Here is a 14,918-nt window from a genome sequence, read left to right as displayed (position 1 = left end):
TATATTTATTATAATAGATTTTTGTGCGTCCCTCAGTTTGTCTTACCACCCTGTCACTCATTCCCTGTCTGTCTATAAAAAATGTACTGTTCCTTTAAATGACATTTTAAAAAAAGAGGTGACATCACTTAAGCCTTTGGACCAGCGAAATTCAAAAGCAGGCAAGTTCCCACCTCATTTTTTGTTGATTATTTGTTGCTTTTGTATTTTAGACGGGGTCCGTCGAGCTTAACCTCACCACCCCGTCACGTTGAATTGATAGGGAAAACAGTGTTTTATCACTTTTCTTCCAGTATTAATGAAAAGAAGATCATATTTCAAGTTGAAAAGTACATATGCCAAGTTAGCTAGCTGACCACATGGTGAACTGCAGCCATTTTAGGTTGAAATTTACCACCCTGTCACATACCACCCTGTCACATTTTTTACTGTGACGGGGTGGTATTACATGCAATCTAAACTAGAAAACTAGTTAATTGGAGCCCACAACCTGTAGGTTAATATGCCTTGAATAGGAAAGATCAATGGCATATATTATTAGTGTTTTTAATGTAATATAATCACTTTTCTTAAAACTTATCTGTTTTGTTCTTCTCTCTCTCTCATCCATTCACTCACTAGCTTTTCACAAACTCACTAGTTTTCCTTGTTTTGGGTTTTTAGTTTAATCTGTGTTTCGTTATTGTTATTTTCCTGTTGTTCTAGTGTGTTGTTTAGTTGTGTCTTGTGCTTCCTGTTTTACTTTGATAGTCCTGACCCCCTGTGCATTGTCTGGAGTTTTACTTCCTGTGTTTTGGAACGAAACATGGAACGAAACAAAGCCCACACAGACGAGACGAACTAGCAAAGACAGAGGGGAAGACACAGACTATATACAAAGACAACGAAGCACAGGTGGCACACAGGACAGGGCAGGTAATCACACAAGGAGGGAAAACACAGGAAGCAAAACTCCAGACAATGCACAGGAATCCTGCATTCTATAGTACTATAGAATGCAACAACATGTTTCCAGGATTTATTATTAAATAATAATCATTTATTTAGCTTAAGTCATCTAAAGTGCCATGTCCCCTCTCTAGCATACCAACATTCTGCAAAAAACATCTGAATTAAAAGTCCAACAAATACAAAAAAAATGCCATCAAAGTGAAATCTTAAAGATGATATTAATCACCAAAGGTCTTTTTGTTTTTAAAAACATTTTAAATGCTTTAATTTACTTAAATATGTTGTGTCCCCGAATTGACTCCCCCCTGTTACTTTAATTAAAGTATCTCTGAACAAATCACCTGACTGCTAATCTAGTCATGTGACAATCAGGAAGTAGCATTTTTTTTGAGGGAAGCCATCTGCAAGAAGCAGAGTAAATAGCACATGCTCTTTTTCAACATTTTTGAGTGGATCACTGAGGTGGCAAAGCATAAGACGTCACCCCTGTTACCCTTAATTATAGTATACAATGATTACTTTTTATAATTTTGAAAACTTGGTTAATAAATATGTTAAAATCTTTGCCTGTGTTAGCTTTTTGCTAGCTTTTTCTTCATTACAGTAGTAGCAATAGCTTGCTTTAGCAAAAAGTGTCCCCCCTGTTACTGTCCACCCTGTTACTTTTTCTATAGTAACAGGGTGGACATAACAGTTCTATGAGTAATTGTTTCCAGCATGTATTGTTACTTCTAATCAATGTATCATGGAATTCAAGGAAGATTTAATTAATATAGTATTTGTACATTTATAAAGATATGGCGCCATTGTCTGCTGCTGAAAAGCAGCTGCGCTACAGGGCCCGCCGTGATGCAGACCCTGAAAGAAGACAGAGATACCTCAATAAAGAGATGGAGAAATGGAAAAAAGACATAGAGGAAGGGAAGAAAAAGAAAGTGTCAGACCTCAGTGAAAGGGAGAAGAGAGTACAGAGAAAAAAGTGGCGAGAAAAGAAGAGAAAGCAGAGGGAGGGTGCCAGCGCCATAACAACCTTTCTGGTAACAACCACTCCTCCTTCAAGTCCAGACAGTCCCACAGACCAAAATGTCCCACAACCAGGGCCCTCAAGGTTAGAAGAAAGATGATAATTCAAAGCTTTGTTAATAGAGTAAACATTAAATTCATATTTAAATTATCTATGTGTATGTTGAGTGCAGTTTGCGTGTCTGTGTGTGAAATGAGCTCTAAAACTAAAAGCAGTTAATACAATAATATGGTGTGGCCTAATAAAGTGGTACTATAACAGAAAGAAATGTAACAGTATTGGAGGATAATAATTCTACTTTAATATTGTCCTTCTTTCCTAAAATTGTTTTAGACAGGATTTTTTTTTCTGTTTAAGTGATTGTAAATTGTAACAATATCATCCCTGTGTTAGGCGACAAGTTGCAGGACGGAAGCAGGTCAGACAGGGAAGAAGGAGGCTCCAGAAGGAGATTGAACGTCTAAAGGCCTTGTTAGAGAGGGAAAAAAGAAAGAAAGAAAAATACAAGAAGAGGAGCCAGCGCTTAAAAAGTGAAAAAACATCTCCACGTTCTACTGTGGATTCACTGCTGCGCCATGAAACAGTTAGCAAAAGCATTAGACGAAAATTGTTGTTGCAGGAGTCAATTTTTGAAGACATCAGAAATAAATACAAGAACACAAGGAAGGAAAAAGATAAACAGATTATTGCAAAAACAACAATTGGAAAGATTATAAAAAAATACAGGCTGCAGAGGGCTGCACAGGTAACATTGGGATTTTCAAAAAAAAAGAATTCAAAAAACAGATGGAGAACTCATGACCTTTGAAAGAAAGAAAAGTGACAGATTATCTGTTGAGTGTAAGAAAAAAGTAGTGGCATTCTTTTTAAGAGACGATGTCAGTCGGATGACAACAGGACGAAAGCAAACTGTAACTAAAAACAAGGACAAAAAACAGAAACGTTTGCTGACTGACACATTGAAGAATCTTCACCAGAGGTTCCTAGAAGAAAATGAACCTCATGTATCTTATTCTTGCTTTTGCACCCTGAGACCATTTTGGCTTGTGATGCCCACAGAAGCTGATCGAGAAACCTGTTAGTGCAGAACTCATGAGAACTTACAATTCATGGCCAACACCCTGTACAGCCAAGGGCTGTTAGCAACAAAAAACCTGACAGGCTTTTCAGGTTTAGACGACACATCTTTAACATCCGATGGCAGTATGGGGCCTATAGACACCTCAGAGAAAACCTAAAGAACAATGAATGTTTACTACACATAGATTTCAGTGAGAACTAATCTTGTAAGTATTCTCAGGAAATCCAGTCAGCCCATTTTGGAAGGTCTCACCAGCAAGCATCTTTACATACTGGAGTGCTTTACACTGCAGCTGAGCAGTCACCAGTGGCTTTTTGCTCCATCTCACCTTCCAGGCGACATGATCCCCCAGCTATCTGGGCCCACCTTAGCCCTGTGTTGGACATGGTGAGGGAAAGATACCCTCTGGTCAATCGCCTCCATGTGTTCAGTGATGGCCCAGCAACTCAATACAAACAGAAGGGAAAATTTTACCTCCTGTCAAAGGCCATTTAAGAAAGGCTTCAAAGAAATAAGCTGGAACTTCTTTGAGGCCAGCCATGGAAAAGGGGCCCCTGATGGTGTTGGGGGTAGCCTTAAAAGATCAGCTGACAAAATTGTCCGCCATGGGGAAGATATACCCAATACAGAAGGCTTGTTCTACCACTTGAGGAAAACAGGTACCTCAGTGGAGCTGTTTTTTGTGGGAGAAGAAACCATTGAAAGAAAAGTCCAGGAAATACTGGACATGCCTCCACTTATGCCTGTTAAAGGAACAATGAAAATTCACCAGGTCATCAGTTTGTCTCCGGGAACAATAAAAATCCGGGATATAACTTGCCTTTGTCAGGCAGACAAAGGTGTACTTGACTGTGCTTGCTACGAGCTGAGAGAGGTGAGACTGGTAGAAATGGCTGGTCCACATTCGTTGGTTCCTCAACATCCACGTGTTGAGGAACCATCACGACCTGAGGTCATCAAAAAAGAAAACATTGGACAGTGGTGCATTACGATGGTGAACCCTATCCAGGAATAATACTGGAAGTTGATGATGATGTCTGTGTAAAATGCATGCACAAGAATGGGACCAATAAGTTCTACTGGCCAAGCCCACAAGATGACATCAACTGGTACAGGGATGACCATATTGTGTGTCTAATTACAGAACCACAGCCTTTAAATAAGAGATCTGTACAGTTGGAGAAGACCGTGTGGGATTTCCTGGAAAAACAGCAGGGTTGCTGGTCTGTTAAGTAGTTTAATTTTTAGTTGTGGTAAGAAAATGTCCTTATAGTTCATTTTGGGTGTAGAATACATTTGGGGTCATTATTCATGGTGGAAGAGAAAATGAATTGTTTTTATTTTTGATGAAATTTGTTGTTTTAATGTTTGCCCTCTGTCCACCCTGTTACCACTGTGTCCACCCTGTTACCTGTGTGTTTTTCTGATATAAATAAATTTAAATAATCATACCGTGCAAATTATTTTGGTTACATGCAAGAAATACAGGACACTAAATCAAATTAATTAAAGATGGGGTCAAATTCCATAAAAATACCGTTTTTATTCTAAACGAAACATGGTTGTGAAACATTGCATCATAAAATACAACAATAGTTTTTAGAATAATATTTGTATATCAATCTTATGTAAAAAATAAGTTTGCAGGATAAGTTAAGGGACATTTTAGCACTTAGAAAATGTAAATATGACACCTTTGCAATCAATCACTATTATTGATAGGGCTGAAAATGTCCCATAACAGGGTGGACATTTTTCCTAGGTTTTGTGTGGAAAAACTGGTAAAAAATGATAAACTGCTTAATTGTGAGCTGGACCACTGTGCTGTTCTCTAAGTTTAAAATGACTTTCATCACATTAAATTATTAAATGAAGTAAAATTTGATATTTCTGTTTCCAAGCTCAAATGGCACCAAATAGTAGGAATGACCCATTGTTCCTTCATTTTGTGCCTTGTATTTTATGTGTGCCTTTTTACACTTTATATTTATCTTAAGTTTTTAGCTATATGTTATATGTTGCAGAGTGAAGAGTAATGCAATTTTCGATTCTCTGTATGTCCAGCACATATAGCAGATTTGACAATAAAGCTGACTTTGACTTTTGACTTTGATTGCGTGGAATGATCAAAGGCAGAGTGGATGATGTCATCACTCAGAGTGGAGAGAGGCTTTCTGATGGTGTGACTCTTTAAACTGAACACCAAACCGTTTTGCCTTCACAGCCAGCTGTTTGGGGAGAGTGCCGGTCATTCTTCCATTAAGACATCATGTAAAACCAAAAACAGAAGCAGAGCAGCCATATTGTGTAACTCGCCACCATCTCCACATCTTTGACATCATACACATAAAAATTATACTGTGTGTAGAGCAACTTCTTGTAATTCTGACGGTGTTCTTATTTTTGGTATGAAGGCTTCGGTTTGGACAAAAAGAGAAGTTGTTTGGAGGGTGCAACCATTAAAATACATGGGATCTGCCCTGACAGGAGTGAAAGGAGAATCACACAGGTGTCTTAATTAGGGTACTCATTACGCTCTCATTACTCGGGAAACTAGAACAAATATTAGGGAGTGCTCTCAAGTGCTCTCTAAGCAAAATAAAAATAGCTTTGTTTCTATGGTGACCCCACAGGCTGCAACAAAAAACCACTACAGGTGCTGGTCATATAATTAGAATATCATCAGAAGGTTGATTTATTTCAGTAATTCCATTCAAAAGGTGAAAGCTGTATAATGCAAACATTCATTCCACACAGACTGAAATATTTCAAGTGTTTATTTCTTTTAATTTTGATGGTTATAACGGACAACCAATGAAAACCCACATTCAGTAGGTCAGGAAATGAGAATATGTGAAAAGGTTCAACATTGAAGACACCTGGAGCCACTCTAACCAGATAATGAACTCAAAACACCTGCAAAGGCCTTTAAATGGTCTCAGTCTAGTTCTGTAGGCTGCACAACCACAGGAAGACTGCTGACTTGACAGTTGCCCAAAAGACGACCATTGACACCTTGCACAAGGAGGGCAAGACACAAAGAGGCTGGCTGTTCACAGAGCTCTGTCCAAGCACATTAACAGAGAGGGAAGGGGAGTACAAGCAAGAGGGAGTACAAAGTGTTCTGCCCAAACAGGGACTTGAACCCTGGACCCTTAGATTAAAAGTCTGATGCTTCCAATACTTCACTAGTACACTTCATGTAGTGCAGTGAGTCCTGATTGACTTGCGATTGACCCTTTATACAAGGGGGATTAGCTCAAATGGTAGAGCGCTCGCTTAGCATGCGAGAGGTAGCGGGATCAATGCCCGCATCCTCCAGCCTCCATTTTAGGAGGGAGGGTGTAACTGGATGGATGAGGATGGATGATATAGTGGACTCCCACCCAGCAGATCAAGTCCCAGAGGTTACAGCATCATTTATTAGCTGAGTCTCCCCTCAGGGAAGCTGCTGTTTACAAGCTGTTTACAGAGAGAAGCAAGAAAACAACAGTCAGCATCATCTTCCATAAAAACACATGACAATAACATGTGAGACAGAGAGTTTATGATCAGTGCTCCCCCTGCTGGTTAGGACATATGATGACATTTTAAATGTACCAGTCAAAAGTCACTCAGTGGTTTGTCTTTGTTTTTATGACTTTCTACATTGTAGATTCATCCTGAAGACATCAGAGCTATGAAGGAACACATGTGGAATGATGTAGTGAACAGTGTTAAACCAAGCAGAATATGTTTGATGTTTGACATTCTTCCAAGCAGCCAGCTTTTGCTTTGATGACAGCTTTGCACACTCTTTGCATTCTCTCAATCTGAACTGAACCACCAATGCTGTGCAATGCTGACATCTAGTGGTGGAATTGCAGGCTGCAGCCTCCTCATTCCAAAATCAATCCCTCCTCCACATAAAGTCAAAAGTTGTAAATGTGAGTCATTAAATGAGAGGTTGCAGCAGAAACGTCCAAACATCTGAAGAGAAGCTGAGAAGCCTGAGATACAGGGGCTGCAAGCTGAGCTTCAACTGTTCCTGTTTAGACAATAAGAACAGATCATCACTGTCTTTTCAAATGTTCTGATCAAATCACATTAGTTTGTATATTTATATTACACACAGAGCTGTTGTTTCAGTCACATTCATTTGTTATGTGTACAGTGGGTGCAGGAAGTATTCAGACCCCCTTAAATGTTTCACTTTGTTGTATTGCAGCCATTTGCTAAAATCATTGAAGTTCATTTTTCCTCATTAATGTCCACACAGCTCCCCATACTGACAGAAACACACAGAGTTGTTGACATGTTTGCAGATGTATTAAAAAGACAAAGTGAAATATGACATGGTCCTAAGTATCAGAGCCTTTGCTGTGACTCTCATATATTGAACTCAGGTGCGTCCATTTCTTCTGATCGTCCTTCAGATGGTTCTACACCTTCATCTGAGTCCAGCTGTCTTTGATGATACTGATTGGACTTGATGAGGAAAGACACACACCTGTCTGTATAAGACCTTACAGCTCACAGTGCAGGTCACATACTGGGTGATGACGTCCTCCTGCAGGTGTTACTGTGGAACAACTGCTCTGGATTGGGATGAGTCTGAATAGAACTTTGTTAGCTTTGTAAAGCTGTGTGGTAGTTAGAGAGGAACTGAAAAGAGTCAACAACAAGGAGTTGGCCTCCAATGGAATACAGGGATTTGAACCCGGGACCTCTCGCACCCTAAGTGAGAATCATACCCCTAGACCAACGAGCCATGTGTGACCTCTTATTTTTCATGTGTCAGTCGGTGGAAGAACAACACAAAGCACATGTTCTTCTTAGTTTGACATTGGTAAAGATATGAACAAAGATTTCTTCTAATTGTGTCAACAAAGATTGAACACTTTGCATATCACTGTCCTCCATGAGGAGACTGTCCTCCATGTCTAGATAAGGCTTGCTGTCTAGCAGCTGGAGAAATGTCTTTTTGTGGCTGTGGCATTAGCTCAACATTGAATCATAAAGTTTGTTGCATAACAGGAAGTGGTCTTGTATTAGGGTGTGACCCTCCTGAGAAGCAGAACCTCTCCTTTATAGGGGCTGTCTTGATAACTGCCTCTCATTTCCACCTGTTGTCTGTTCCATTTGCACAACAGCAGCTGAAACTGATTCACAATCAGTGTTGATCCGAACTGGACAGGCTGGTTTCACACAAGTGTGGCCAGATCAACCTGTCTCTGGCAACAGATCATCACCTCATCACCTCTCACCAACCTCCCTTCATCTGCTTGGAGCTGCAGCCAGGCGGTGCCAGATCGTTCATATGGTGGCATATTAGTCATTCATTTATTGCCACATGTTTTCATTGAATGTTACATGTATTGATTTAATTTCTGCATTGTGGGTCAAATAAAGGTTTCCTCCATTTTAATTCATATTGATTCAGTTCACGCTGTGTTTATGTCTCCTTGTAGCTGACAGCAGCAACAACAGGGCTCAGTCTGTTTAACCACTGGATGTAGTGAAGTTTATAGTTATCCAGAGAAGGACTGTGTACTTTATGATTTGTATCTTAAGAGGAGATTTGCATATTAGGGATGAAATATATACAGCGTGAAATATAAATAAATAAATAAATAAATTGCAAATGTCCCTTTCGGGGCTCCATAAATGTTAATCCTAAAAAAGGAACATCCAGTGTGGACTTGCATACACAGTGAACATAAACTGCTATAATAACAACTTTAAAAACAATCAGACTAATTCCACTGTGATCCTTAGTAGCATTATCCATAATATGATTGTCAGTAAAGAAAACAAATATAAACACACACACACTCTTCTCCCAGCTCTTATAAAGACATCGTCATGGCAGCAGAGTCCTACCGGAGCTCCAGAGAGACACAAACAGCAGCAGCACTCTGTGACCCATGTCCACTCTGTGTGTCCTCCAAACAGTCTTCCTCAGGTCTTTATCAGGACAGCAGTCAGAGCAGAAAGAGCAGAGCTGATAAGTCACATGACTGATGCACTGACACGCTCTCTAGTCAGCTCCTCCACCAATCAGTCGCTGCCTCGCTGCTCATGCAGCCAATCAGGTTGTAGCAGTAAATTTAAAGCTTTCCTCTCTCTGCTGTCAGCTGTCATTCCAGATCACCTTTGAGAGCAGCTCTCAAAGGTGATCTGGAATGGTGGATGGATCTGAGTGGTGTTTTGGAGCTGACTAGAGAGAGTGTCAGTGCATCAGTCATGTGACTTATCAGCTCTGCTCTTTCTGCCTTTTCCTCTGAATCTTTTCATCTCATCAGTGTTGCGCCCTCATACGTCCTGCATCAACATGAAGCTGCTGTTTATTCATGCATTTCTAACACACAGCTGACAGGTCCGTCACTCACCTGCAGTAAGGTATTGGATCTGGACTGGAAGCTGAGTGAGGAGAGAAGCATTCTGAAGGCTTCCAGTGACTGACGTGTGGATGTTGAATCTGTCTGAGTCCAGTGTTCAGCTCAGTCCAGCTGCTGCACACAGTGAGGAGCTGTGACTGCATCCAGCTCAGTCCTGCTATGAACTGTGAGTCTGAACTTTGGGGTCGACCCTGCAGGATCCTGCAAAGGCCCAACAGCCTGTTGTACTGATGCACAGGAAGCCTTTCCACAGTTGAAGCAGGCAGTGTGTGTGTCTGAAGCAGTGTATTGTGTGTATGTGTGTGTGTCTGTATATGTGTGTGTGCATGTGTCTGTGTGTTAGTGTCTATATTGTGGCCCTGTGTTGGCCTCTCAGGGAGTGTTGTGTTGTTGCTGCTGTCTCTCCCCTGTGTGTGCAGGAGGTTGCTGGGTGGAGCTGATCCTGAGCTTATGCAGCTCTCCTGTGCTGACGAGCTGAAGACGGTTTAAGAGTTCCCAGTCTGTTTGCTTCACTCTCTCTCTCCCCGTCTGGCCTACTAGGAGGGCTGCTCTCTCTCCAGCCTGCTGCAGGCATGGCGGTGTATTTTGTTTGCACATTTCCTTGTTAGTCAATTGTTGGTATACAACTACTGTTCTTTCTTCAATAAAATGGTCAAACGGTTAAAGTTGTGTTTGTCCTCCCCAATTTGTCACACTTTCTGAGCCGGTGTGACAATAAATGTGTGTGCATGTCTGTAAGAGTGTGTGTATGATTGTGTGTTGGTGTGTGTGTTGCGTCTATATGTGTGCATGTGTCTATATGTGTGTGTGTGTGTGTGCGTGTGTGTGTGTCTATATGTTTGTGTTATGTATGTGCGTGTGTGTGTGTGTGTATGTGTGTCTGTGTGTGTCAGTGTGTGTGTGTGTGGTCAGCCTTCATCCTTCCTGTCAGCAGAGCAAAGCTGTATCAGTGTCTCATCCAGGTCTCAGCTCCTCAGGCTTTCTTCAGAAGAGCTGTCACTGTTGGAGTATCTGTTGCACAAGTGCTGCACATATCTGATCTAAGTTCTTTCTGAATCCTCACATTTAAAGTTACAGAGAACTTTTACAAACTCCCTTCTTGTTGGCTGCTACAAGCCGACAGCCTCCACACATCAGAGGCCTGCACACCATGAGCTTCCTGCACTTCCTGCTGTTGATGACAGCTCTCTCTCAGATTGGGAGATTAGACTTATGTGACTGTGACATCATGACGTCACTATTCAGAGCCTGCTGTTTAACATGCTGCTCACAGAGAGACAGAAACAGCAGCAGCACTCTGTGAGCCAGGTCCACTCTACTTGGAGGAAGTAAAACACCTCATTTCAAGATGGAGACACTGAAAGAACACAACCAGCAGCTGTGACACATCAGCTTTTCCTCTTAATCTACTCAGTTCATGGATGTTCTGACACACGTCCTGCCTCGTGCTTCAACAGGAAGACTCATCAAGTTGATAGCAGCTTCAAAATAAGTGTGTATAAGTATTAAAACACTAAACTGTGACTTCAATGAGTCTCCTTTATTTGAGCTGATTCATAAAATGATCATAAACACATGACAAATGAAATCCATTCAAACTCTGAAGTTCACCTCATCATATCCCAGTGGCAGACAGAACAGGCCCCCTGAGTGACAGCAAAGCAGTGAGCCCCCTGCTGGTGATCAGCTGCATGTACCAGAAGCAGACAGAGATTTCTGATATGATGTTAAAGGTGTCACAGAGGAGGATCCGACTGTCTGACCTCTGATTCTTCTGTCAGCATCAGACACATCACAGTTTGATCAGTTTTCAGATCACACACAGCAGCATCAGTAACACTGAGCAGACATTACACACTCCATCAAACACACACACACACACTGCTCACTTATAACAGGGATAATAAGTAAAGTTCTTTACAATAAATTCACATTCACATTTTATTATCACTTCACACATGGCACAGTATATATGGCAGAGAGTTAAAGGTGGAATATGTAGTCAGTTAATACCAAATATTGACACTAGGTGGCAGCACTTCAGCCTCCATCCACTGCTGCACTACCAGCACCACTCTCAGTGCTTTTTGTTTCCATTGACTGTACAACATGATTCAATCCATGTTATTTATATGACAAACTATGTGTAGTGTTTCTATGTGTGTAGCTGACATGTTGCTCAGCTTCCATTGGACACATATACTAGATGGAAGCTGCAGAAGGATTGGCTGATGACTGATCACAGGTGTGAACAATCAAACCTGCGAATGAAATGGAAAACAAGTAAAGGAGCACCAACACCAAACTGGACAGGACAAACTGGACAAGACCATGCACTCATGGACAGAACCAACCTGGGTCGTCAGACTCTTCATCATTACCTTTTGCCGGTTGTTGTGGCCGAGTGGTTAAGGCGATGGACTAGAAATCCATTGGGGTTTCCCCGCACAGGTTCGAATCCTGCCAACAACGGTTCTTTTCATCTCCAAGATCACTTTATGCCCCTCCATCGTTTACACTTAACAAGTCTGATGTGTTAACAACGAGCTCTATGAAAAAATTCATCTTGACCAGTCAGAGTGCTGCCATTTATATTGACTGTCTGAGGACCAAACCCTGGCACAGTCCATCTGACACTTCCAAAAACTATCATTTTAAAAACGCTGGACCGAGAGCAACTGGTGTGCAATGAGGAGGCAAAGGATAAAACGTCCCAGCACATTTCAAACCCAGTTTCACCCTGAGGCAGAGACTGCTTCACCTTAAGGACAAAACACCTGGGAAAGGCAGATCTCAAGGTACTACAATAGTCAGAATGATTCATCATGTGGTGACCAGATGAAAAGTCTCATCTCTGGCTCAAGACTTGTTGAGATAGCATAGACAGACACACTCTGAGTCTGTCCACATCAGTGTCAGTGAAGATTTCAGATCGTTTATTAAGTGTTCATCCTTGAGCTTTTCCAAACTTGTTGTGGACAGCACACTTTTCGTGTCAGGATGGCCGAGCGGTCCAAGGCGCTGTGTTCAGGTCGCAGTCTCCACTGGAGGCGTGGGTTCAAATCCCACTCCTGACAGTTCTGTTCATTTCCTCTGGAGGGAAAAATAAGTAATCATTTAAATAATTTATCCTCTGGAGGGGAAATAACTAATCATTTAAGACATTGACTGACTTAGATTCTAACCCAGACCACAGAAGCCAATTGGATGATTTCATCTGATATGATGAGACATTAAATCAAACCTACAGGGGTTCTTCCTGTTTTTTTTTGCCACTGTTGCCCTTAAGGAGGTTCAGTCTCTGGCTCTGATTGGATGACGTCACAGGCTGCTGTCAGGTTAGGGATTTAAGTCCGGAATTTTGTCTACCATTCTGGAATCCTGTCTACCATTCTGGCATGGATGGATGTCTATTCTGGTATGCTGCCGCTCCTTCTAGATTTCTGCCTTTCAATCTGGAATGATTTCTTTCAATCTGGAATGCTTTTCATTCCAGAATGCTGTCTTGCTGACTTTTGTCCCGGAATGTTGCCTTCCATGTCGGAATGCTGACTTCCATGACGTCGCAGGCCGCTGTCGGGTTAGGGGTTTAATTCCGGAATTTTGTCTACCATTCCGGAATCCTGCCTATTATTCTGGAGTGGGTGGATGTCTATTATGGTATGCTGCCACTCATTCTAGATTTCTGCCTTTCATTTGGGAATACTTTCTTTTATTCTGGAATACTTTTCATTCCAGAATGCTGTCTTGCTGACTTCTGTTACGGAATACTGACCTCTGTTCCAGAATACTGACTGTTATTCGGGAATTCTGTTATGCCGATGTTTGTCCCGGAATGTTGCCTTCCATTCTGGAATGGTAACTTCCATTCCAGAATACTGGACCTCATCTCAGGGCATCACAATAGTCAGAATGATTCATTATGTGGTGACCATGAATGCAGATGAAAACTCTCATCTCTGGCTCAAGACTTGTTGAGATAGCACAGAGACACTCTCAGTCTGTCCACATCAGTGTCAGTGAAGATTTCAGATTGTTTAAATAGAGAAGCAAGAAAACAAGTCAGCCTTATCTTTCACAAAAACACATGACAATAACATGTGAGAAAGAGAGTTTTATGTTCAGTGCTGCCCCTGCTTGTTGGGACAATTGTAGAGCACCTTCCTAATAAAGTAAACAGCGTAGAATGGACAGTGAAGGCTTGTAGTCTCAAACGACCATGTGATCGTGAACACAGCCGGCTTGGAAGCAATTCAACTTGTGCCATGTTGGCACGTGAGTACTTGCTCAGCTGTCGGCAACTTTCTGTGATAGCTGTCTGTCAAACGGAGACTCGGGTCGGCACAGATTTACCTGCGAATGAAATGGAAAACAAGTAAAGGAGCACCAACACCAAACTGGACAGGACAAACTGGACAAGACCATGCACTCATGGACAGAACCAACCTGGGTCGTCAGACTCTTCATCGTTACCTTTTGCCGGTTGTTGTGGCCGAGTGGTTAAGGCGATGGACTAGAAATCCATTGGGGTTTCCCCGCGCAGGTTCAAATCCTGCCAACAACGGTTCTTTTCATCTCCAAGATCACTTTATGCCCCTCCATCGTTTACACTTAACAAGTCTGATGTGTTAACAACGAGCTCTATGAAAAAGGTCATCTTGACCAGTCAGAGTGCTGCCATTTATATTGACTGTCTGAGGACCAAACCCTGGCACAGTCCATCTGACACTTCCAAAAACTATCATTTTAAAAACGCTGGACCGAGAGCAACTGGTGTGCAGTGAGGAGGCAAAGGATAAAACGTCCCAGCACATTTCAAACCCAGTTTCACCCTGAGGCAGAGACTGCTTCACCTTAAGGACAAAACACCTGGGAAAGGCAGATCTCAAGGTACTACAATAGTCAGAATGATTCATCATGTGGTGACCAGATGAAAAATCTCATCTCTGGCTCAAGACTTGTTGAGATAGCATAGACAGACACACTCTGAGTCTGTCCACATCAGTGTCAGTGAAGATTTCAGATTGTTTATTAAGTGTTCATCCTTGAGCTTTTCCAAACTTGTTGTGGACAGCACACTTTTCATGTCAGAATGGCCAAGCGGTCCAAGGTGCTGTGTTCAGGTCGCAGTCTCCACTGGAGGCGTGGGTTCAAATCCCACTCCTGACAGTTCTGTTTATTTCCTCTGGAGGGGAAATAAATAATCATTTAAGACATTGACTGACTTAGATTCTAACCCAGACCACAGAAGCCAATTGGATGATTTCATCTGATATGATGAGACATTACACCAAACCTACAGGGGTTCTTCCTGTTTTTTCTTGCCACTGTTGCCCTTAAGGAGGTTCAGTCTCTGGCTCTGATTGGATGACGTCACAGGCTGCTGTCAGGTTAGGGATTTAAGTCCGGAATTTTGTCTACCATTCTGGAATCCTGTCTACCATTCTGGCATGGATGGATGTCTATTCTGGTATGCTGCCGC

At 41.8% G+C, this 14,918-nt stretch overlaps 4 non-coding genes across 4 annotated transcripts; all 4 read left to right on the top strand.

Annotated features, from left to right (window-relative positions):
• Positions 1 to 6,304: 6,304 nt before the first annotated feature.
• Positions 6,305 to 6,377, top strand: trnaa-agc (transfer RNA alanine (anticodon AGC)). The gene has a single exon. It is a non-coding gene; the product is annotated as a tRNA-Ala (tRNA).
• A 6,053-nt stretch (positions 6,378 to 12,430) lies between these two features.
• On the top strand, positions 12,431 to 12,513 carry trnal-cag (transfer RNA leucine (anticodon CAG)). The gene has a single exon. It is a non-coding gene; the product is annotated as a tRNA-Leu (tRNA).
• Positions 12,514 to 13,918: 1,405 nt separating this feature from the next.
• On the top strand, positions 13,919 to 14,000 carry trnas-aga (transfer RNA serine (anticodon AGA)). Its single transcript has one exon. It is a non-coding gene; the product is annotated as a tRNA-Ser (tRNA).
• Positions 14,001 to 14,522: 522 nt separating this feature from the next.
• trnal-cag (transfer RNA leucine (anticodon CAG)) lies at positions 14,523 to 14,605 on the top strand. Its single transcript has one exon. It is a non-coding gene; the product is annotated as a tRNA-Leu (tRNA).
• The last annotated feature ends 313 nt before the right edge of the window (positions 14,606 to 14,918 follow it).

The sequence above is a fragment of the Parambassis ranga genome, unplaced genomic scaffold (genome assembly GCF_900634625.1).
Source record: "Parambassis ranga unplaced genomic scaffold, fParRan2.1 scaffold_89_arrow_ctg1, whole genome shotgun sequence".
Lineage (NCBI taxonomy): Eukaryota > Metazoa > Chordata > Actinopteri > Ambassidae > Parambassis > Parambassis ranga.
Note: the sequence above shows the minus strand (reverse complement) of the source record. Positions and strands in the feature narration are given on the sequence as shown.